A 23,822-nucleotide genomic window follows, 5' to 3' on the forward strand; every position below is an offset into this window, starting at 1 on the left:
CTATATATATAGAGAGAGAGAGAAAAATAAGGAGAGACAAATCTGAAGAAGGAATGAACTTTTGCATCTTGAAGCAATGTATTAAGCAGAAGACATCTGCCCAATGTCTAGAACCAGGAAGATAAATGATTCCACTTTATGTTGTTATTAAATTGTATTACTCTTCATTAAAGTTAAATGCATTTAGAGGAATTAAGCTTATCAAAAAGTTGGCAGTGCAATATAAGTGATGATTCTTTGTTTATTTGACAACATCCTCCTGTGAGTTGATTCACAATTTTAATTTTGGAAAACAATATTTCCTTGATGGGGGCTGACAGAATGATGTGAGTGGCTGCATCATTTTGCATGAAGTCATATCAATTGTGAAGGGAAACAGAAGCCAAGTGACTTAAACAATTTTTCAGGGAGCATTCTGACAATATAATGTTTCTATATTGTGAGAGAGAACCACATAAATTTAAGAATTGAAATTAAGCCTCAAGAGACTATCTTCGATCTTTTTAAGAAAACAACAATGGAACACTATAAAGACAAAAAATGCTAAATATTTTTAGTAAAAAAATATTGATAAAAATATGTATCAGGCTGGGGATATAGCTCAGTTGGTAGAATACTTGCCTCAGATGCACAAGGCTCTGGGTTCAATCCCCAACACAAATATATATATATATTACAAGTACCTACTATTGACCCAACAGTGAACAAAATAGATATCAAATAGCTAGCAACCCAGTGAGAGCAAAGTATTAATTCAATCCTAGAGAATTATAATTCCCATGGGAATATTACCATGGAAATTTTTGCCCACCATACTGGGGCTTTATCCTAGGCAGATAAGCCAGGAAAGAAGCCCATGAAAAGTGGTAGTAAATAATGAAGAAGCACTAAGGATCCATGAGCTGGTAAACCAGTGAAAAAAGCTGCAGAATATGGAGGACTCAAGCTGAACTTGGGTGGTAAAAGGTTTCCTCCAAATACAATTGGCAGACCCTGAAGAGTTTGGGGGCAAGGCCTAGAATTTTGCATTTTTTAAAAATCAATTTGGCCTCCGGTTTAGAAATGCAGTGGGATGGGGCCAGGGTCTAGTCAAGAGAAAATGGTAGCTGGAGCTGAATAGGAGTAATGTAAGTGGTTATGAGATACAGAAAGAGAAACCCTCTATCCTTCTTATGGAACAGCTATTGAAATCAGCATCATAAAATCCAAATCATTCCCTTTTTAAATCTATTTTTGGGGCAAATCTTGAATATCTAAAAATAACATAATGAATCCCTTTGTACTCAACATGAAGATTCAGCAACAGCCAACACTGGATTAATCTTGCTTGATTTTTAATCATATAAATAGATAAATAGATATCTCAAGCTTTCAGAAAAGTTGGGGAAATAGTACAATAATCATTCATTTATAATTTATCTAAATTTAGATAAATTTATAATTTATCTAAATTTAGTAATTGCTAACATTTTGCTAACTTTGTATTATGCAAACATATATGTACAATAAACATAGATTATTTGTTTTTTTGCATTATTTATTTCTCAAGAAAAAAAAGACAGTCTTATATAAAACTATTATATAATTATCACTCCAAAAATTTAACATTATCTAACATGCAGCACATATTCAAAATCTCCCATTTGTCACAAAAGTGTCCTTTATATTTGTTTTCTCCCCTGATTCAAGATTTTAAAAAACAAAGATCATGCATTGCATTTTTTTGTTCTGTCCCTGTCATTTGCATCAATCTTAAGAGTTCCTCAGCCTTTTTGTCTTTCGTGACATTGATGCCTCTGATGGGTCCCAGCCAGTTGCTCTGTAGAATGTCCTTTGATGTGTATTTGGCTGATTGTTTCCTCATGATTACATTCAGGTGAAACATTTTTAGCAGTACTATCACATAGGTGATGCTGTGTCCTTCTCAATGTATCACATCAGGAGCCATATGATGTCAGTTGTATCATTATTAATGATGATTCTTTCACTTTTTCAACCGATTGAATTCATATCCTGTAGACATAATCCATTACTGAGGAAACCAGACAAGGACTGCAAAATATAATTTCTATTTCCTCATGAGCCATCATGCCAAGAGACATTTACACAGGTCATTTATACAGACAGAGCTTTATTAGTTTTATTCAGGAAAGAAGGATATAGATCATAAATTGACACCCCTGGGGGATGAATATTCTGCAACAATTAGGAGAAATCGGCTTGCCTGGGAAATAGAATCCTGAGAGGAAGTGAAGTATGCAAATGAGGTGCATGCCCTCAGGAGCCAGACTATCAGGTGGACATCCTGGTCCTGCTGCTAAACCTGTGTGATTTGAGGCAGGTTCTTAACCTTTCTGTACCTGCATGTATGAGCACTGAGTTGTTAGGTGGGCCACATCCAGCACATGACAGGCTCTCAATGGTGTGATATTGGTGACAACAATGTTTCTAATGAACTCCCTGTTTTGACTAAAGGAAGACCATAGATCTTCCTTATAAAAGATACTGTCTCAAGTTTAGACCCTGTTAAAATTACTATATGATAAAATGTCAATGTTTGTGTAAAATCACTAACATCTTCAACTAATGAGAACTACTTTGGGCAGGCAGGAGAATTTGATCTTCACAATTAGATGACCAGCATTAATATTTCCCAAGCAATAAATGTTAATCTCAACAATGAACAGTGTCCAACACAGGAAAATTCTTTAAAAGTTTTCATAGACCTCAAGTGCCACTTAGATACTTTTAGCATAGATATATACAAACCTACAGCTAGGTGGAAGTATCTTACACTTATAGCTCTTGCAATTGTGAAATTTTGCATATTAAATTTCCCATTGATACAATGAAAACACACATGTATAGGCAGGTACTGAAATCAATTGTCAATACTCAGTTCTAAGGCAGACTTCAGATAATTCACAATTGCTTATATTTTTTAAATGTCATCCAAATAGAAACACAATATTATTATTGGTGGTAATTTTAAATTTACCAATTATTTTCAGATCCTGGAATATACTGCTATGGAAGAAATCTAAGAGTCAAATATTAGTGGCACAACAACAATGCTAAAAACTAGGTAAACCTAAAAAGTGGCAATGGATTAGACAGAGGGGACATATTTGAGAATATTCAGTACACTATTTGGACAAAACTCTAACATCAAATTGTTGTGGGTGGGAAGGAACATGATTCAGGAGCAACTCCCAGGTTTCTGTCCCAGGCAAGTATGTTCAGTAAGGTGAGCAAACAAAGAGGAGATAGAAGTTTGGGACATAAAGACACTGAACATGCTGAATTTAAGGCATCTGTGAAACTAAGTCTGGCCATTAGAAGAAGCTGAATGAATAATTGCAAAAAAAAATGCATCTATGGATAAAATAAATTCAATGTTCTATATTAACAAATTATAATTTACATAATATTAAATACCAATATAAAAATCATATATGTGTCTTTGTGGATGCATTGAGGAGAAAAGAATTCCCAGAATATATACTCTGTTACCCAAAACTTGGTTTGCTCACTCAGAAGGCACATTAACTTGGATAAAATGGTATGGAATGTAGCAGTCACTGATGGTTGATTATTAAATATCCATTTACCCTTCTTTATTAACAGAACCTTAATTTTTTCTCAGGGTGGCAATGTGCCAATCCAAAAATGTCAATTCCAGCTCCTGTTGTACCCGTGAATGGCCATTTCACACTGTTATGGCCAATGCAATACAAGCAAAAGTCAGTGGCTAGAACTTCTGGGACATCTCCTGAAAAGGAGCATGGACTTAGGTGATTAAATGTTTTTTTCTTGCCCTTCTTCCTGCCCAGAAACATAATGGTGGAGGGTAGAGCAAGTATATTGTGATCGTGAGACCCTAAGAACATGGTAAGAATTACTGAATGCAGACATAGGAGAATCTTAGGGACTTCATGAAGCCCCAGTATCAACCCTGGATTTCCTGCTTCCAGATATGAATAACTAAAAATAATAAACCCCTAATTTCATAACTCACTTTTTTTTGTTTCTTGAGGTTTGGTGAATTTCTACCAACACAGAAGCCCTATTTGAAACAGTCTTAAGTAAAAACTCCCTGCAGTTAATATAATGTCCAGGAAAAATTAAGGAGTTGATTCCCACCTAGATGCAACAAGAAACTTCTCAACCAGACTAGTATGTCTCCTGGTTCAGCCTCTGATTAGACAAAGTGAGGGGCTAAAGAAGGCTAGCAGCCAGATTATCAGGCTATGATAAAGGAGTTCCAATAAGACTGTACCTACCGAATCTGCAAAATTTTAACATCCTCCACCATTTTCTTGTTTTTCCTTTTTTTTTCTTTTTGCTTTTCCCTTCATTAACCTAAAGATAAAGTTAATGAAAAAATAAAGTAAAAATGTTTCATTTTTCTTAACAATTATGATTATCTCCTCCCGCATTGCGTGTGCATGTGGGGGGGGGGGGAGAGGCGGTATTGGTACAGGGAATAGAACCCAGGGACATTTTACCACTGAGCTACATCCTCAGCATTCTGTCTTTTTTTTTTTTTTTTTTCAGAGACACAGTCTCACAAAATGGATCAAGGACCTAGGAATTAAACCAGAGACTCTGTGTCTAATGGAAGAAAAAGTAGGCCCTAATCTTCGTCATTTGGGATTAGGCCCCAACTTCCTTAATAAGATTCCTGTAGCACAAGAACTAAAACCAAGAATCAATAAATGGAATTAAATCAAACTAAAAAGTTTCTTCTCAGCAAAAGAAATAATCTGTGAGGTGAACAGAGAGCCTACATCCTGGGAGCAAATTTTTACCCCTCACACATCAGATAGAGCACTAATCTCTAGGGTATATAAAGAACTAAAAAAGCTAAGCACTAAAAAAAAAAATTACCCAATCAACAACTGAGCCAAGGACCTGAACAGACACTTCTCAGAAGAGGATATACAATCAACATATATATGAAAAAATCAACAAATATATGAAAAAATGTTCATCATCTCTAGCAATCAGAGAAATGCAAATCAAAACTACTCTAAGCTATCATCTCACTCCAGTCAGAATGGCAGCTATTATGAAGACAAACAACAATAAGTGTTGGCGAGGATGTGGGGAAAAAGGCACACTCATACATTGCTGGTGGGACTGCAAATTGGTGCAGCCAAAATGGAAAGCAGTACGGAGATTCCTCAGAAAACTGGGAATGGAACCACCATTTGACCCAGCTATCCCTCTCCTTGGTCTATACACAAAGGACTTAAAAAACAGCATACTACAGGGACCCAGCCACATCAATGTTTATAGCAGCACAATTCACAATAGCTAAACTGTGGAGCCAATCTAGATGCCCTTCAGTGGATGAATGAATAAAAAAAAATGTGGCATATATACACAATGGAATTTTACTCAGCAATAAAAGAGAATAAAATCATGGCATTTGCAGGTAAATGAATGGTGTTGGAGAAGATAATGCTAAATGAAGTTAGCCAATCCCAAAAAAAAAAAAAAGTGCTGAATGTTTTTTCTGATATAAGGAGGCTGACTCATAGTGGGGTAGGGAGGGGGAGCATGGGAGGAATAGATGAATTCTAGATAGGACAGAGGGGTGGGAGGGAAAGGGAGGGGACAGGGGATTAGCAAGGATGGTGGAATGTGATAGACATCATTGTCCAAAGTACATATATGAAGACACGAATTGGTGTCAACATACTTTATATACAACCAGAGATATGAAAAATTGTGCTGTATATATGTAATAAGAATTGTAATACATTCCACAGTCATTTATTTTTTAAAATCGATAAAAAAAATTGAAAAAAAATAAAAAAGAGATACAGTCACACTAAATTCCTGAGGCTAGCCTCAAACTTAGAATCCTTCTGCCTCAACCTCCCTGGCCTATATATATCTTAAAAAAAAAAATCACTGAATAACTGTTATGTACCCTAAAGACACTGACTATTTACAGCACCTAGAATAGTATCATGCATGTGTTTATCCAGCAAATATTTTATAAGAATCTGTGTTCTGGATCCTGGGACATAAAATGAACTGAACATGGAACCTGTCCTTAAGGTTCTAGAAGTCTACAGATAATGCTCAAGGCTCACATGCTTGTAAATAGTAAATTCTCAGTGAGTACTTACTTATATTAATTGCTACCATTTTAAAGCTTCATTTAGTTACTCACAGGGAAATTTAAGCAGAATGGAGAAGATAATTGAGTTAAGGAGGGAGCTTTTAGATGCTTCTCTTACAAACATTATTACACTTACGAGCACAATAAAATAGCATGATAACTTAAAAGTGTGGTTTAATCATTTCCATTTTGAAAATAGATCATTTTTATTTACAAAGCAAATGTGCAAAATAAAAATATTGCCGACTTATTTGAAATCCACGAAAAATGCTGAAAGGAGGAACTGTTCTTGAAAACTCATTTTCTCTTCCTAGGGTTTTTTTCCCCTTAGCCTTTTATTATTTTCTGCAATTATGGCTGTTTTGGAATTCACTGTTAATGTGTAACAAGATCCCATCAAAAATGTTTGTGGATGAATCAAGAAACACTTACTGGAGACCGTGGCACAGGCCACAGTGGAGACAGAATTCCTGGGCTCCCTCTCTTCAGTTCTCAGCCTGTGTGCAGACTCTTCCTCTCCAGTTCCCCGTTCTGTGATTCTACTTGCCTTCAAGGGCAATCTTTCTGTTTTCAATCTCCCAGGCATGCCACACAGTAGGCTAGTAAATGGATGGATGGGGCCTGCAATTAAGAAGGCTGAGATAATTTGGTTGTTTATTCATTTAACAAATATTTTTGACCATTTATTATGTGTCTAGCATTGATCTAAGCCCTGTAAAACAGTCATAAACAAGATAGTCAAATGTCTGCCCATTAGAGCTTGCATCTCATGAAGGAGGATAAAAGTAAGTACATACACAATCTAGGAGATTATAGACAGAGCTATGAAAGAAATAAATGGGGTTAATGAAGCTATGAAAGAAATAAATGGGGTTATGTGATAGTCATTGATGTTTTGATATTTAAGGAAAGACCTGATTGATGGAAAGTTGATAGATTCCAAGGAAGAACATTTCAGGCATCTCGTCCTTAATGTGTCTAAGGCACAAAAAAGAAAGAGAGAGAGAGAGAGAGAGAGAGAGAGAGAGAGAGAGAGAGAGAGAGAGAGAGAGAGAGAGACCAGTGTGGCAAGAACTGGGAGCAGGAGAGAGAGAATTAACTGGTTAGGTCAATAGAAATGGATTAGCTTGTGGAGGACCTAGCAGTCATGCTGAGGAATTAGACTTTTATTTAAGAGTATAGAATGTATTTGATGTGGTTTAAGCAGAGGTATGAAGCTATTTGATTTTTAAAGTATATCTATGATTACTAGGTGGATAGTAGAATTAGAGATAGCAATTAGGAAAACACTTCATAAAGTCAGGAGAGAGAAGGGAGAAAATTCAATTCTTTGGAATTGGAACTTATGGGACTTTCAGATGGAGTCACCAAGATGCTGGCTAGAAGACTTGGGTAGATGGCTATGCCCTTTCCTAACACAGGAAAACATTCCAAACCCATCTTGTCTAACAATAAGCAATTTGGTTTGTTCAACTTTGAAATGAAGATGTTGAGAGAAATGGAATAGATGGACCAAGACACCATTTCAGCACTAAAATATCACACTTTTACCAAACACTAGGGCTTGACTATGTTTTCCTTGCTTTCCATTAGGAAAACAGCATAAGCTTTGGAATGACAGAAGCTAGGATTCAAATAAAACCTCCACAGAGCCATGTGACAAATTGCATTTGTTTGCCTCAGTCTCCTCATTTGCAAAATGGAATTATCAGAGAGACCTGCCTCACTAGCAATATCATCATGTAAGGCCCCTGCAATATAATGGTGCAGTTAAGCACACATTCTTCTCCTGACAGACTTGGCTTCATTTCTTCTCTTCTTTCATTCACTTCACTTTGTACAACTCCTAATTCGGTAACTTCTCATTTCCTCTGAGGTTAAAATAACTCCAAGATTGAGGACTTCCAGAGCACAATTGTCCTATGTCCCTTCCTCCCGATGATGGTCTCTTTGGTCCTCTCAGACATCTCAGCTGGATGCCACGCATTGCAAGGTGAGGCAACACAGGCAGCTGGGGATGAGAGGTTACCAACACCAGGTGTTTAACATTTAAGCTTAACTTCAATTTCTACCCCTCTCCCTGTTTGACGGATCTGAGAAGGGAGAATGTGAACAGCAAGCACTCCATCTGAGAAGAAAAAGGGAAGGAACACTTTGGGCTTACTGGTGAGGTCAGTCTGAAATCTCACCAATATACCTTTTCTGCTGATGACCATGTTGCCAGACATTTAGAGGAACAAGACAGACAAACTACAACAAGGGATACTATGGTCTTATCGGCTGCCTGTGCCACATGTTTAGTTACCCCAAACTCAGAGTTTAGTAAAGAATGATTCACTTTTTTTCATTTATGCCTCTCCTTTTCATTTATCTTATCACTCCATTCCCCCCCACCCCTAGAAAGAGTTTCCCAATAAAAGAGTTCTCCAAGTGTCCACCAAAAGGTTTTTGAACATTTCTTGCTATCCAGCCAGAAACTCCTGTGGTTTCTGCTCTGGCAGCTAGAGGGCAGTGTAAGTCTCTCCACCCTCCCTTAGCCTCCTCACACACTGCTTCTTGTGGCCTCCCAGCTAAGAGCATAGTGAGAGAAGACACACTGGAGAGTGGGGGTAGATAACCATGTTCCAGAGCAGCAGAGGGAGAGAGAGAGACTTGAAGAAAAATAAGCACCACTTAGGTCACACATGGCCTTTCTGGCCTCTGGCTTCCTCCTGGCTCACACAGTAGTAGCTGCCTTCATGCTCATCCCCAGCAACCTCACCTTCCCTCAACTTGCTGGACATCCTCTCCCTACACCCAGTTTTTCAAATTCTTCACCTATGAGCTCATGTCAGCCTCACCCTTTCAAGTTTACACACAAACTCACTGGGCACCTCCCTTAAGGTCATGCTGACAGGCCTCTGGACCTCTCCACCCTGTGTTGGCCCCTCAGGCCTCGTGGCTCTGGCTGGAAGAGGTGACTCGCTCTTAGGGCTTGGCGTACTATAACAAGGTTGGCCACACCAGCAGAGCCTAATTCCAGAGAGGCTGGCTGCTGGAGGGCTGCCAAGCGCCACAGGCAGGGAGGAGATAATATGTGAGTAAACCACAGAGCCCAAAGCACGAGTGCCCAAGATGCCACCAAGGGTCACAGGCGAAACAGGAGCAGCTGGTTTTGGTGGGCAGGTCCAGGTGTGGAACTAGAACCAGGATGAGAGAAGCAACGATAACATCACATCACCTTACAATTACAGAGAGCACTGTGCTTCCTAAATCTCACTCAGAATACCCTGCTTTACCTGTTACTTTGTGTAAGAAGGGCACGTATTATGGATACCCTTTTGATAAGTGAGAAAACTGAGCCCACTGGAAGGTCAAGCAGTTTGTTCAGATTGCAGACATTAATGACAGAGTTGGGCTAGACTCCATTACCAGGGTGACAAGTTTGCCCAAACACCACTGACCTATATAAAATCACCTAGCAGGAGCTTGGGAAGAAGGAGGTCAGATTCCTCACCACCTCAAATACTACAGAGCCTTTACTGTGCCATTCAGTATGTCCAGGTGCTGAAAGGAAGGAGCAAGGAAGGAGATCACAGCTGAGGCCAGAAGATATAAAAGGACTTTGAATGTGAGGGTTTCATCACCCTCACACTGCAGACCCACTGGGCACAGCCTCTCACAAGAGATTGAGTCCTCTCCCCATGGGTTGAGTCCTTATAACCAGAATATTGTAACTGCAAGAGCTCATGGGAAAAAGGCTGTAACCCACTCACCCAAAATTTCTGCCCACAGGAAACTCTTCTGTTTGCAACTCAAATACAGGCTTTTTCCAATCCCCCCCTGAATGTTTAAGGAAGAGAAAGAAAAGACCAAATATGAAAGCTCTCTTGTTGATAATCTATGGTTTGGAATGAGAAATGGGTGTTTCAGTTTTGTTTTTAAGCAAATTCTCCTTTTCTAAAAAATTTTCTTTCAAAAAATTTGGTAAGAGTCAAAGTGAATCAATGTGTATTCCATATTTTTGCATCCACTTTAGTAGATTTTTAATGCACCAGGTGTGGTGGCACACGCCTATAATCCCAGTGGCTCAAGAGTCTGACAGGAGAATGGCAAGTTCAAAGCTAGCTTCAGCAATAGCAAGGCGCTAAGCAACTCAGTGAGACTCTGTCTCTAAATAAAACACAAAATAGGACTGGGGATGTGGCTCAGTAGTGACGTGCCCCTGAGTTCAATCCCCAGTACAAAAAAAAAAAAAAACAGGTGACATAATAGGTAAAGTCAAACTGACACTTATGTAAAGAGAAAAAACTTACTAGAAGAAACTATCTTACATACCTTACAAGAACCCAGTTGTATTAACAAAGCTCTGCTGCCGTGAAGAATACAGCTCATAGACAGGTGGATGAATGATTTGTACGTTTTCAAACATTCACTGAATATCTTATGTATACATATATATTAACTTTGAAAAAGCTTTAATTGATAATTCCCAGATATACTTCATTTCTGTTCATCTTGTGGAAGAGGTTGTTTCAAGAGAAGACCAGGCAGGTCTGATTCAAAAACCCAGCCAAGACGGTTGGACACCAAGTCTCCTTTACCCTCTTCAGATATCAGATGGGTTTGAGGTACCAAATTGGAAATTCTCTTAGTCACATGAAATGCTAATAGTTTTAGTACTTGTCCTAGTTGTGTATCAGCTTGTGGCCATCCCATAGGAACAGTGGGGCAGGAAATGAGGCACACTCAAAAAATGGGCAATGACTCAACTAATACCTGATTTTAGTCAATTTTAATATAATGTTTTGACTCCTCTTTGAATTTATCTATGACCCGTGTCAAGCTGTTCTCTTCCAGGACTCACCTTGGTAAAAATGAAATTATAGTTTTCATCCACATCACAAACGCTATGTGAAGTGAGGGAGGTAACCTATCAGGCCATTTGTAGAATAACCAAAACTAAACTAAACTTCTGTTACTACCTCATGTCTTTAGAACACCTCCTTAAATTACCTATAGGAGTCTATTTTTCTTTCAATTTGGACTTTATTTTACTGAAGGAAAAAAAAAAAAACTAGAGTGCAAAGAGCCAAAGTACATGTTAAGGTATCATGAGTCACGGAACCTCGCTCCAAGGTAGAGATTGCAGTTCTTTTTCCTGAAGAAATGTTTCATCTGAGAAGACAGCAAGTAGTGTGGCCACTTGCTGACCTCTTGATGAACTGCAGATCCTATGAGAAGGATCCTTAAATCACATTTCAGGATGGCTCCCTCAAAAGTCACAGGGCATCTACAATAAAGAAATGATGCAAGAATAGAGGCAGGACACCTCTGTTCTTGGGAAAAAAAGAATTCTTGAGGAGTATATTTTGAAGAATTTCGTGGCAACAAAAAAAGAAGACAGAACCACATTATTGGATGAGCCAAAGCAAAAGAAGTCGAGGCCCAGAACACAATTTGGAAAAAGGCTACAGCTCAGGTAGTAGCCAATTCCTATGGCAAAGTCCTTGCAGAACTTAGATTTGTTGATGGGGAAAAAAAAAAATCAAAAGTAGAATGGAAAGCAGTCATCAGTATAATTAATTAAAGGACTATTTATGAAATACCTGGTCCAGGTAGTCCCTCCCACTGCATTCCTATCTCCTTGCATCAAAGCAATTAGACTGTGGAATTTGAGCTGCAGAACAGCTGCCTTCTTATGCCTTCCACACCCATAAGTCCTGAAGAAAAGCATGTCCCACCCACAGAAGAGCTCACAGTCAGACCTCTCAGCCCTGAAGGTCAGCTGAGAAGATTGTAAAACAACACAAAAGCAAGGAAAACTCATGACAGCATTCATAGGATTGATCTCTCAACACTTAAAGATATCCACCGAAGAGGTAAGAGATTAGAGAAGGGACCCAAGGGAACTTTGGGGATTGATGAAACTATTTACTATGTTGATTATGGTAGTAGAAAAAGGACTATGGGCATGGATGTTAGTCGACTTTATTTTAGGTATGTATGTTGGTCAGCTTTTCATGCTGACAAAAAAATACCTGAGAAAAATAACTTAGAAGGGGAAAGATTTATTTTGGCTCATGATTTAAGAGGTTTTAGTCCATGGTTGGATGACTCCATTGCTTTGGGCCTGAAGTGAGGCAAAACATCATGGTGGAAGGGTGTGGCAGAAGAAAGCTACTCACCTCATGACAGCCAGGATGGAGAGAGAGAGAGCAAGCAGAGGGGATGGGGACAAGAAATATCCTTCCAGGGCACACACCCAGCGGCCTACTTCTTCCAACTAGGTCCTACCTCCCATAGCCTGCTCTACCTCCCAGTAATGTCATCAAATTATGAATCCATCAATGGATGAGTCCACTGATGACCTCAGAGCCCTAATGATCCAGTCACCTTCACAAAGTTTCCACCTCTGAATGCGGCTGCATTGTGGACCACACCTTCAACATATGAGGTTTGGGGAGACATTCCAGATCCAAGCCATAACAGCATTTATCAAAAATCATCAAACTGAACACGTTAAAAGGATAAATTTTACTGTCTATAAATTTTACTTCAATAAAACTGAACTTCAAAAAAGAAGCAGAAAGCATGAGAGGAAAAAGAAGTAAAGTTGTTGACATTCATCGTGGCCCTGGAAAGTTTGCTTTTCTGATAGTACAGAGGAGAGGTGAATGGAAAGTTTGGTTCACCTTAACAAGGGCATTAGGGTTACCTGGTTGGCTCAGAAGCAGGAGGAAGAGAGAATACTGACTAGACAGAGAACACACCAGGCCAGGCATTCCAAAGGACTTTCTTTTATTTAATTCAGTACAGTGAAAACATCTACTCAGAGAGAAATTTCTCATCTCCCCAGGCAGGACGTTTCAAGATGTCTTACATTAACCTAAAACATCTAGATAGATGCCCAATAAATATGAACTAAATAACATGGAAATAAAAGTAACACTAGAGTCTTCTTATTAAAAAAAAAAAGAAAAGAAAAGAAAAAGGAATAACCAGAAAACAAGAAAAAGTTACTAAAAATTTAAAATATGGCTGATTAAAGGCCTTACCTACAACAGAAGGGCGGAAAAATTAAGTCAAGGAAATCTACCAAAATGATAAGCAAAGAAAAGAAAAAGGAAAAGAAAAATCAAATATTCGAAAAAAAAAAAGTAAAAATCATGGAAAATCAATAGAACTCCTATTTCCACCTATCAGAAATACCAGGGGAAGAGAACTGGAAAAAAAAATGCACAGGAGAAAATCATTAAAGAAACACTAGTTGAAGAATGGATAGGAAGAATGTAGTATTATACTATATGCATACAATGAAATGTCAGCCACCCATAAAAAGGAACGAAGTACTGATACATGCTACAATGTGAATGAACTTGGGAAACATTATGCTAAGTGGAAGAAAACAGGCACAAAGGCCACCCATGTATTATATGACTCCATTTATATGAAATATCCAGAAGAGACAAAACCATAGGGATGAAAAGTAGATTTAGTGGTTTATCAGGGGTTAGAAGAAGAAGTGACTGGGGAATGAGTGATTGCTAATGAGTATGAGGCTTCTCTTGGGGGTGATGGAAATGTTGAAACTAGATGTGATGTTTGCACAGATTTACAAATATACAAAAACAATTGTGTTCTTCAGAAGTATGGATTATAATTTCTATGAATTAGGTACAATTTTTTTAAAAAAGAAATGGTAAAAGGAAATTTCCAGAAATGCAAAAAATAAGAAGAGTATGATGTGAGTAAATATGCAGATTCTCAGTCCTAAGTCCATTCTTATAGAATCGAACACTAAAAAAAGCATGAAAGCTAAAAAGATCAGGAAAAATAGTTATAGAAATATTAAAATGAAATTGGCATCAAACTTCTCATCTCCAATATTGCTGGAAAATGGAACAGTGTCTTTCCATACTTCTGTACAAACATGTTATGGACTGATTAGAGTAGAAAGTCAGACACCTAAGAAAATATAGAAGTTCCCTCTAAGATATCATCTCACTCCAGTCAGAAGGCAACTATTATGAAGACAAAAAACAATAAGTGTTGGTGAGGATGGTGGGGGGGAGGCACACTCATACATTATTGGTGGGACTGCAAATTGGTACAGCCAATATGGAAAGCAGTATGGAGATGCCTTGGGAATCTGGGAATGGAACCACCATTTGCTAGTCCTCTCCTCTATCCATACCCAAAAGACTTAAAAACAGCATACTACAGGGACCCAGCCACATCAATGTTTATAGCAGCACAATTCACAATAGCTAAACTGTGGAGCCAACCTAGATGCCCTTCAGTGGATGAATGGATAAAAAAAAATGTGGCATATATACACAATGGAATTTTACTCAGCAATAAAAGAGAATAAAATCATGGCATTTGCAGGTAAATGGATGGTGTTGGAGAAGTTAATGCTAAGTGAAGTTAGCCAATCCAAAAAAAACAAATGCTGAATGTTTTCTCTAATATAAGGAAGATGACTCATAAGTGGGGTAGGGAGGGGGAGCATGGGAGGAATAGATGAATTCTAGATAGGGCAGAGGGTTGGGAGGGAAAGGGAGAGGGCAGGGGATTAGCAAGGATGGTGGAATGTGATAGACATCATTATCCAAAGTTTATGTATGAAGACACAAATTGGTGTCAATATACTTTATATACAACCAGAGAAATGAAAAAAAATGTGCTGTATATGTGTAATAAGAATTCTAATGCATTCCACTGTCATTTACTTTTTAAAAAATCAATAAAAAAAGAAAAACTCTTAATGGAAATATTCAAAAAAAAGAAAGAAAATATAGTAGTTCCCACTTATTCGTGAGGGATAAGTTCTAACTGCCCCCAACAGAATGTCAAAAACTGCAGACAGTTCCAAACCCTATATGTAGGGGTCCCCCCGCCCCGTGCCTAAGATAAAGTTTAACTTATAAATTAGGCATATTAAGAGATTAACAACTAATTCTAGAATAGAATAAGAATGGCAATATATCATAATAAAGTATTATTTTCATCTTTTAACCTAAAGGAAGCATTTTACAGGGTCTCTGGCTTATCTTGACTTTCAGCATCAATATTCTACTGTTTTGGGGGCATTATTCTGTAAAATAAGGGTTACTTTGAACACAAGAACAATTCATACAACAATTCATCTGCCAAGACAGCTACTAAAATATAAATATGTGTAACATAGATTCACTGGACAAAGGGACAAGTCATGTCCCAGGTGGGATAGTATGGAACAACATGAGATTTCATCACGCTACTCAGAATGGCATGCAATTAATTTATGCATTGTTTATTTTTGGAATATTTTATTTAATATTTTCAGATCATATATCATACAGTTGACCATAGAGAACTAAAACTTTGGAAAGTGAGACTGAATAAGATGGGGCTTCTATAATATCTTCTAAGAAAATGCTTTTCATTCAACAAATAGTGTGATTAATAAACTGGTGGTCTTAGTGATATAATGAAAACTCTGTACTCTCAACAAGAAAAATACAAGACAATAAGCAATTGGGGATAAATTGGTGGCATGATGACATCACCAAAGACCCAGGTTCCTCCCATCTTTTTGCTCTACCACCTAAGTGCTGGTGAGGGTCTCCACTCATGATCCAAATGGCTGCTGATTCCAGGTACTAGTTTTTGTACAACCATATCTGACATCAGGAAGGAAAATGGCAGAGACAAAAAAGACTAACTCCCACAAGATTATCTCCTTTTATTTCTTTTTCAAAAGTCATCATCCCTTCCCAATCCAACCTATTCAAATCCTTCCCTTTTGTTACATTTTGTTGGCCAGATTTAGGCCACCTCGTTTCCCCTAGACCAATCACCAGGCCAAGAAAATTTAGATTACTATAATCAATGTGTAACAATTACATGGTATCATCTGGGCCTGAGCACATTATTCCCTGAACAAAGCTCATGTTTTTTGACAAGGAAGAATAAGGGATTGACTATGGAATAGGCAATAACAAGGTCACCAGGCTGACTGACTGACCAATTAATTAACCAACTACCATCCCTCATGAGGACACCACTGCCAACCTGTCTATCAGACTCACAAAGCCCAAACTCCCTCGTGACAAAAGGCTCCACAGTCATGAGGCCTCAGTCCTATGTTAATTTAATGTATATTAATCTTTTGAGATAAAACCATTAGTCATGTGTTGGCATCTGCAAATTAACACTGGCTTCTGAGGAGAAACTCTGGAGAAAAAAAAAAAAAAAACCATACCACTGCATTTTTCAAAGGTTTAACATCAAAAATTTATCAAGTGTAAAAACCCAGTCTGTTTGATACTGTTAAAATGATTAATATTACAAATAGCTTCTAGAAACAAGGCACATCTGACAACCTGAAGAATTGGAAGAGGAGGCAAACATTTTCCTTTCCGAATTAAGAAAATTTAGTTCCATCATTTGCATTTTCCCTCCCTCATATTATTTTCATGTCTCTGGCACTCTTCTTGATTCAAAGACTTTCCTGAGGATTCTATTTATCAGACAGGTATTGACTTGTTTTTCAGCAACCCTATCATGGTTGATTTACTAATACATCCCACAGACTTTCTGTGAAATCTATATAGGTAAGGCCCATAGTGCCTCATAATTCCCACCTATTTTAAGTGAAGGACTTAATGCATAGATGGGATCTGACATATGAGTGTTGCTCACCGGTTCACTGTCAGAGCAGGTCTGAATAATTAGCACGAGCTGCTCTTCTTTCCAGATATTAATACCTTATATCATAAATGTCAAGCATTGCACAAAGATGCAACTGGAAAACCTCCGAAGGGAAGGGAGCCCATAATTCATGAAGGTTTCACTCTATTTTCCTTCCATTTTACTATCAGAAAGTAAACCCAAGGCAGTGAAATTTTAAATCCTGCCCTGTCTTAATTTATTACTTAACGCTGTGCTTTCCCTGAAGCTGTACCCTGAAGAGAGGGCTGAGAGGGGCGGAGACTTCTCAGCTGGGCCATGGGAGGATAAGAATGCAAGAGGGGTTCATAGAAAACAAAGCCTCATGAGGTTCTCCTGAAAAGTGGGTGCTCTTTACACCCAATGCTGCATCCTGGGTCTTTGGGACAGGGAGACCTAGCACTTGTAGAACACAGTCCCATGTGAGGAAGGTGTTTCTAAGACGTCTTAGCCCCTTCCCTACTCCGTAAAGAAAATAATCTCTTTTATGGTTAGAGAATAAATATGAGAATGAATGTTATAATGTGATATTCATAAATTTTAATGAACTTGCTGAGGATATCAGGCTTTAAGTAAACAACCTACTCAAACTTGGTTCTGCAGTGAGGGCACATGCAAACCCAATAACAAGGATAACTCTTGCAATTGCGATCATAGGGTCTCTAGTGAAGAGATGAAGTCCCTGCTTTCTAAAAAAATAAATAAATAAAAACTTTAAAAAACCAATCAATTCTATCTTTAGAGACTGCTGGCCGTTAGATAGTTCCAATCTTACTCAGCTGAGGTCAATTTCTCCCAAACTCCTGTCAGTCCATCTTATTTATCCCTTCAGGGTCCCAAAGGGTAATTCTAGCTTTTTTTTTTCTTCTAGAGTCCTTTGTGTATTTGAAAAATGCAATATCTAAAACTCCTATAACTCAAGCTAAGCTCCCTAACCACTCTGCCTGTGACTCAGTTTCAGTCCCTCCTCTGAATTAAACCCGGTCTCACTGTCTTTCTTAATGGGAGTTCACCCAAACAATAGGTAAAATAAAATCACAGCCACAAAAATAATTGTGCTTATTATTTCCTGAGCAATCACTATGTATCACACACCTTTGCTATGCACCTCACATTCATCATCTTATTTCATTCTTACAAAAATAGTATTATGGAACCTTTTTAATACTTCCAACATACAGATGAAGAAACTGAAACTGAAAGACACAAGTCACTACCATTAGTCTCAAAATCCTGTATGGAACAAAGCCAGGATTAATCAGGGCAGAGCTTTTAGCCCCTATGCTATCTCCCATCCAAATCCAGAAGTATCACTTCCCTTCTTTTATGAATATGGATGAAGACCAAGTTTGCTCTTTTTTGTGGCTCACAGAATTTGTTCCCAACTCTGTATCTTCAGCCCACACACATCTCTTGCATCCTAGGTTCTTATATCCAACAGCTCATTGGACATCAATCACTTAGACAACTCCTAACTGCCTCCAGCTCAACGTATCCAATGCTGAATACATCATCTTCTCTTCCAAATATGCTCCTCTCCTGCTATTCTCCAGAATCAGAAAGTGTTTTCATTATCCTCTCAGTAATCTCAAGGCCGAACTTGGAGAGTCACCTTGAATTCTCCTCCTGCCCCGACATCCACATCACCAAGTCCTTCATTCCTCTTCTATGTCATTTTCATCTCTGCCCACTTCCCATCTGAAATGTCATTGTGGAAGCCACCAACAACATCTCACCTGAAATGGCTATAATAGCTTTCTAACAAGGTCACCCCTTGGGAGTGATGTTGGTGGGGAAAATCTGACCAAGTCACTTCCTGGTTTTCCATCCCACAAAAATAATATTCAAGCTCTTTAAGTGAATTGCAAAACCCTTTGACACCTGCCCCAGTCCTCCCTCTCCAACTTCACCCCTTGTTAATTACCTCACACCCTTTACACCTCAATGTTAACAAACGTCCTCCCATTCCTTCAGTGATCTGTGTCATCTTACCTCCAGGCCTTTACACATGCTGTTCCCTCTTACTGTAACATTCCTTCTTCTCCCCATTGCCTAGTGAGCTTTGATGTCACATTCTCAAGGTGAGCTTCCCCATGTTAAAGTGACATATTCCATAGGATACTGATTTTATTCTACCATTGCATATGCCCTCCTTTTTGGTTACTTCTTACTTAATTGTTTTCATAAAGAAATAAATTTATTTCTATATTGTTCCTCATTAAAACCCAGGACTGAGCGAAGAATGAGCTTAAAAAAAAATGTTTGTTGAACAAATGACTGAAGGAATGAAATAATAGCAGTCAAAATCCTGCTCAGTCATGATGCACCTAAGTTATGTTTCCTTCAGTATATATTTATAGTTGTGGCATTTGGATTCCAAAGAGGATATTATATTTATCCTCCATCCTAACCTTTATGTCATTAGGTTCAGTTCATCATTTCAGATTGCTGAGATGTTTTTGGATCTTGATGCTCTAACGTATTCTCTAGCATATTAGCTATCACCTACCAATTGAGTGTTATCTGAAAACCTGATTAGCATACTTTCTATATCTTCATTAGGCAAGGACAGAGCCTAGTGACACCCATTAGACACCCACCTCCATTAATCAGCACCCATTGGATATGCTAATTCAATCAGGTTCAAATATGCTACATTTTTTCTTATCCTCAAAAATATCATGGGTAAACTTGTCAAGAGCCTTGATGAAGCCCAAATAAAGATTACTATAAACCTTCAATCCCATGATTCTTTTTGGTAATGTAGCACTGACAGATAATATTCCAATAATATCCCCCGGGCATACTAAAGTTTTTGTGAAATTTCCAGAAGCACATCTAAAATTCTACCTTTTTTTTCCCCTCTCCCATTAAAGAAATTACATTGGAAAGCAAGTGGGTGACTGAGGTACAGGGACAGACCAAGCAAGAGTCCCAATTGTTCTGGACTTGAAGTTCAGATGGTTTCAGATGGTAGCTGGAAACTGGTCACCAAGTGGTTATCCCACCCCCACAGCCTGCAGGCAATCTGTACTTGGTCAGCCAGTATTTCTCTCTCCTCCAAGGAAACACAACAGCCCAGCTCCCTTTCCTCTGACCTTGTCTCGGCACTCATTTCACATGGCACTATATTCTTTCTATCATAGTTCCCTGGTAGGACTATGTTATTAAACTGAATTCACTTAACATTAAGAGAGACTAAGAAAATGCAGGGACCTGAAGAACTAGATAGTCCACCAAAAAAAAATTATACTCTGAAACCATGAATTCACTGACCAATGTAGCACTCTCCTTTCCTCCTAGTCGACAGCCTCTGAATTACATGAGGTGATTAGTGCCAGATGGACTATGTCCATGAATAAAGCAGAGATCAGTGAGACAGTCACCATCCACAACACAGCATACTGGTTTCAGGGGGCATCAAAGTAAGGCAGAAAAAAATTAAAATATGTTTTTTCTTCTAGTGAGACCACTTTAGCTCCTGGTGCTAGGTAAGATCTCTGGGACAGGGTCCTTAAGGAATACTAGAATTTTATTTCCTTGTGAAAATGGGCTCATAGAGTTATAACATCCTATTTCTAAGATACCATGCTTTTGGACAAGACTCTACTTATGACCTATAAGGTCAGCAGCAAACAATGGTTTAGAGGAACTCAGAAAAAACTGAACTGCCCCATGCTCAGAGAATGAGGAAAAGTGAATGTGAGATTGAAATGAAGAAAGTCATATTTTGACTCAATAAACTCAGAAACTAAAAATTAAAGAGATCTTTAACCCACAAACTTGTGACAAAGGGAACACAAGGGTTAGCTAGTTGTGGCAGACACTGTTAGTTGCCTCCCCCAAGCTTCTCCCTATCATTTCCTCGTAAAAGAACCCTGAATTGATTTTAAGCAGGACACATTGTTATCCAGCTAAAAGATGACATGTCCCAGCTTCCCTTTCCGTCAACTTAGGACATAACTAGTTTGGGCTAACGAGCTGAAAGAAGAGGGGTTTTGTGCTAAGTTCGGGGAATCTTTTTGTAAGGGAAAGGGTACATTTCTTCGCTCACCTTCCTGCACCTTGCTGCTTGAAATGACAATATAATGGCTAGACCTGAGTAGCCATTGTAGGCTGTGAGGTGGCCTTGAGGATAGAAGACACACTGAGAATACAGAAAACTATGTGCAGTTTCCTGACATTGTTCCTGCCATACCAGCCCTGGATTGCCTTATCTCTGTTTCTTTTATGTGAGGGAGACATAAACTATCTTGTTTAAAATGTTATTTTGGGGATCATTTTTCTTACAGCCAAAGCTCAAAATCATCACTGATCCTTCTTCCATATGTTCACAAAAGACTCGGGCTCAGCCCAACTGTCTGACTACCCAGGCTTATCACAAGAGGAGCTAGGCCAATTAGGCATCACTCTTGCCAGGGGAACCAAAAGTAAACTTTTAACCTCTTCTCCAAAGAAAATATTGCATAGAATTTTGTGAGATTTCTGATCTAAAAAGCATTATTTGTCTTGTCTGATGTAACCGAAAGGTGCTGCCTCATTTGGAATCATGTTTTGGAAAATTATTTCTTTTTACTGTTCCAAGAACCTCAGATAAAGAGAAGTGACCCAAAGTCTAGTGGAGCCTGTGCTTGCTACCTTTGCTCTCCTACCAGTTGTGCTACAAAGCCCATTCTGAAATTTCTAGTCACTCATTTCCTCCAATCATCCCCAGAACAGGGTCCTGAACAGAGGGACATAATGCCAAGGATACCAGTGAAGTTAGGGTTTGATCATTTAAAACTCATGTTTAAGGAAAGGGAGGGAAGAACAGATTATTCTCAATTGTGGTGACTCAGTTCCTAACATCTCAACAGGGGAATAGGGAGGTAGGTTCCACACCTCTGATGAAGTTTAAGGTGAATGGAAAGATGCCACGTGAGAGAGGAACTAGACAATGGCTTCTGCTGTCAACTCAGGACCCTCAACTCCAGCCTTTGTCAGAGAAGCTTCTTCGGGCTGGGGATGTGGCTCAAGCGGTAGCGCGCTCGCCTGGCATGCGTGCGGCCCAGGTTCGATCCTCAGCACCACATACCAACAAAGATGTTGTGTCCGCTGAGAACTAAAAAATAAATATTAAAAATTCTAAAAAAAAAAAAAGAGAAGCTTCTTCCTAGTCAGCAGCCACAGTCACCATCTTCTGAGGAGAACCAAGCTCAGGTGCTACAGGTATCTCCTCCAAGGAAAGATGTCACTGAAAAACAGGAGCCCTATGACCATCTGAGGAAAAGTTGCTGTGGGATCCCTGGGAACTATGGAATGCACCCTTCTTCCTGTTTCCATATAATTCTACAGACAGCCTCACTGTCAACCAGGTGGCAGAGCTGATAGGTCAGATGGCCATTCCTGATGCCCTGCTCATGGAATGATATGATCTAAATGGTTATTATCCTCAATAAAAATTGGGTGAGGAGAAAAAAAATTGTCTTTCCCTGTGTTAGAAAGGCAAAAATCACATCCCCAAATTCCAAACTCTGTCATTTGGAATTTATCTACATCCTTCTTAAAAACCTTTATACTTTCAATTTCTTACCTCTTGGGATAACATGTTCCATGGTTTCACTATCCATCATGTAAAGGGACTGGTAGTTCTATTGATTTGTTCTAAATTAACTCAACATCTTCAGGCCTGGATAATGCAACCTTGGTGACATGATAGTCATCCTGATTAAAAAGGCAAGAGACTGTGTCTGCCCGTCACAGGATTACTATTGAACTTGAACCACAGTCAGTGCTCAACTGGCATTCACAACCTAAGCCGAGTGCTTCAAGGACCAAGTGGCACCTATTCCTCTCCATCTTCTTGAGAACTCTAGAAAGCCATTGTTCAATCCTCTGTGCTCCATTTAATTTCTACTCCATAAGAGATGAAACTAGGGATCAGCCTCTAAGAAAATCATTGGGAAACTATTTGGTATTACCTTCAACAAAACAAGATTATTTGCTAGTGTCCTTCTTCAATGTCACCACCTCCCTGGGCATCTGCCCTGTCCCCATAACAAAAGTTAAATTGCCAAGGCCAATGTCTCGGCTTGGCACCAGAATCACGAGGCACTCACAGCTTTGTAGGTTCAAACAGCAATTCTTTATTCCAGCTCTCACACCGCCTCCACACAGGTCCAGGGGCAAACACGTTCTTCCGTCTCCCGCACAAACCACCTACTCCACGAGGCTCTCTCCAAATCCCATTTTAATCTCACGAGAACTCAACTGGAACAAGCAGCAGGAACACCCTAATCCCAGCAATAATCTTCAACCGCCAACTTCCCTAAAACCCATTATCTTAAACTGGCAACGCCTTAAACTCAAGGAGCCGGTTACTTCCTCAAACCTGATCAGCTCTAAACCCAGATCCGCCTTGGTCCTTGAGCAAGGTCACCTTATTAAAGCATGCATGCAATGTTCCATCAAATGTCCTCTAAGCAGCATGGGGTACGCTTGGCAAGGAAATTTCGATGCGTCATTCCTACTTGGTAATGGCCCTCAGCATCTCCCCCCTTCTGATTAATTAAACAACAAGCAATGCGGCTTAGGACCGTGCCTGGTAGGTTGTCCAATTCAACATATGGTTCTTACCCGTCATCGGATGAACTGACCTCTAGGCGTCAGTCCCCTGTCTTAGGTTGAATCCACTGCAATCAGATCAACCCGTCGCTGACTACCGGTCCAACATTCAGCCATGCTTGTGGATAGGCCTAAGCACCAGTGGGGGGGTGAGGTTCTTGCCTCACCTCTGTTGGCCCCCAAATTTAACCTTGGTGCCAGTGGGGGGGTGAGGTTCTTGCCTCACCTCTGTTGGCCCCCAAATTTTAGACCATCACTAGTAGAAGGGAGGAAGATACAGAAATGCCACAACACCAAGCCAATTGACGGCTCCTTTGGAAAAATTGCATCACTGGTGACACCATCAGCAAAGATGTCAGCATTACCACAATTAACATGGGGTGCGCTG

General features: G+C 39.1%; 1 long non-coding RNA gene across 1 annotated transcript in view; it reads left to right on the plus strand.

The window, feature by feature from the left end:
- Window positions 1–5,532, plus strand: part of LOC120885263 (uncharacterized) — a 44,971-nt gene extending 39,439 nt beyond the window's left edge. Inside the window, exons 2-3 of the long non-coding RNA XR_005727751.2 lie at window positions 3,647–3,794; window positions 4,558–5,532. This is a non-coding gene — a long non-coding RNA (uncharacterized LOC120885263). The remainder of the gene's footprint in view (window positions 1–3,646; window positions 3,795–4,557) is intronic.
- Window positions 5,533–23,822: the final 18,290 nt, after the last annotated feature.

This window comes from Ictidomys tridecemlineatus, chromosome 1 (assembly GCF_052094955.1).
Source record: "Ictidomys tridecemlineatus isolate mIctTri1 chromosome 1, mIctTri1.hap1, whole genome shotgun sequence".
Taxonomy (NCBI): domain Eukaryota; kingdom Metazoa; phylum Chordata; class Mammalia; order Rodentia; family Sciuridae; genus Ictidomys; species Ictidomys tridecemlineatus.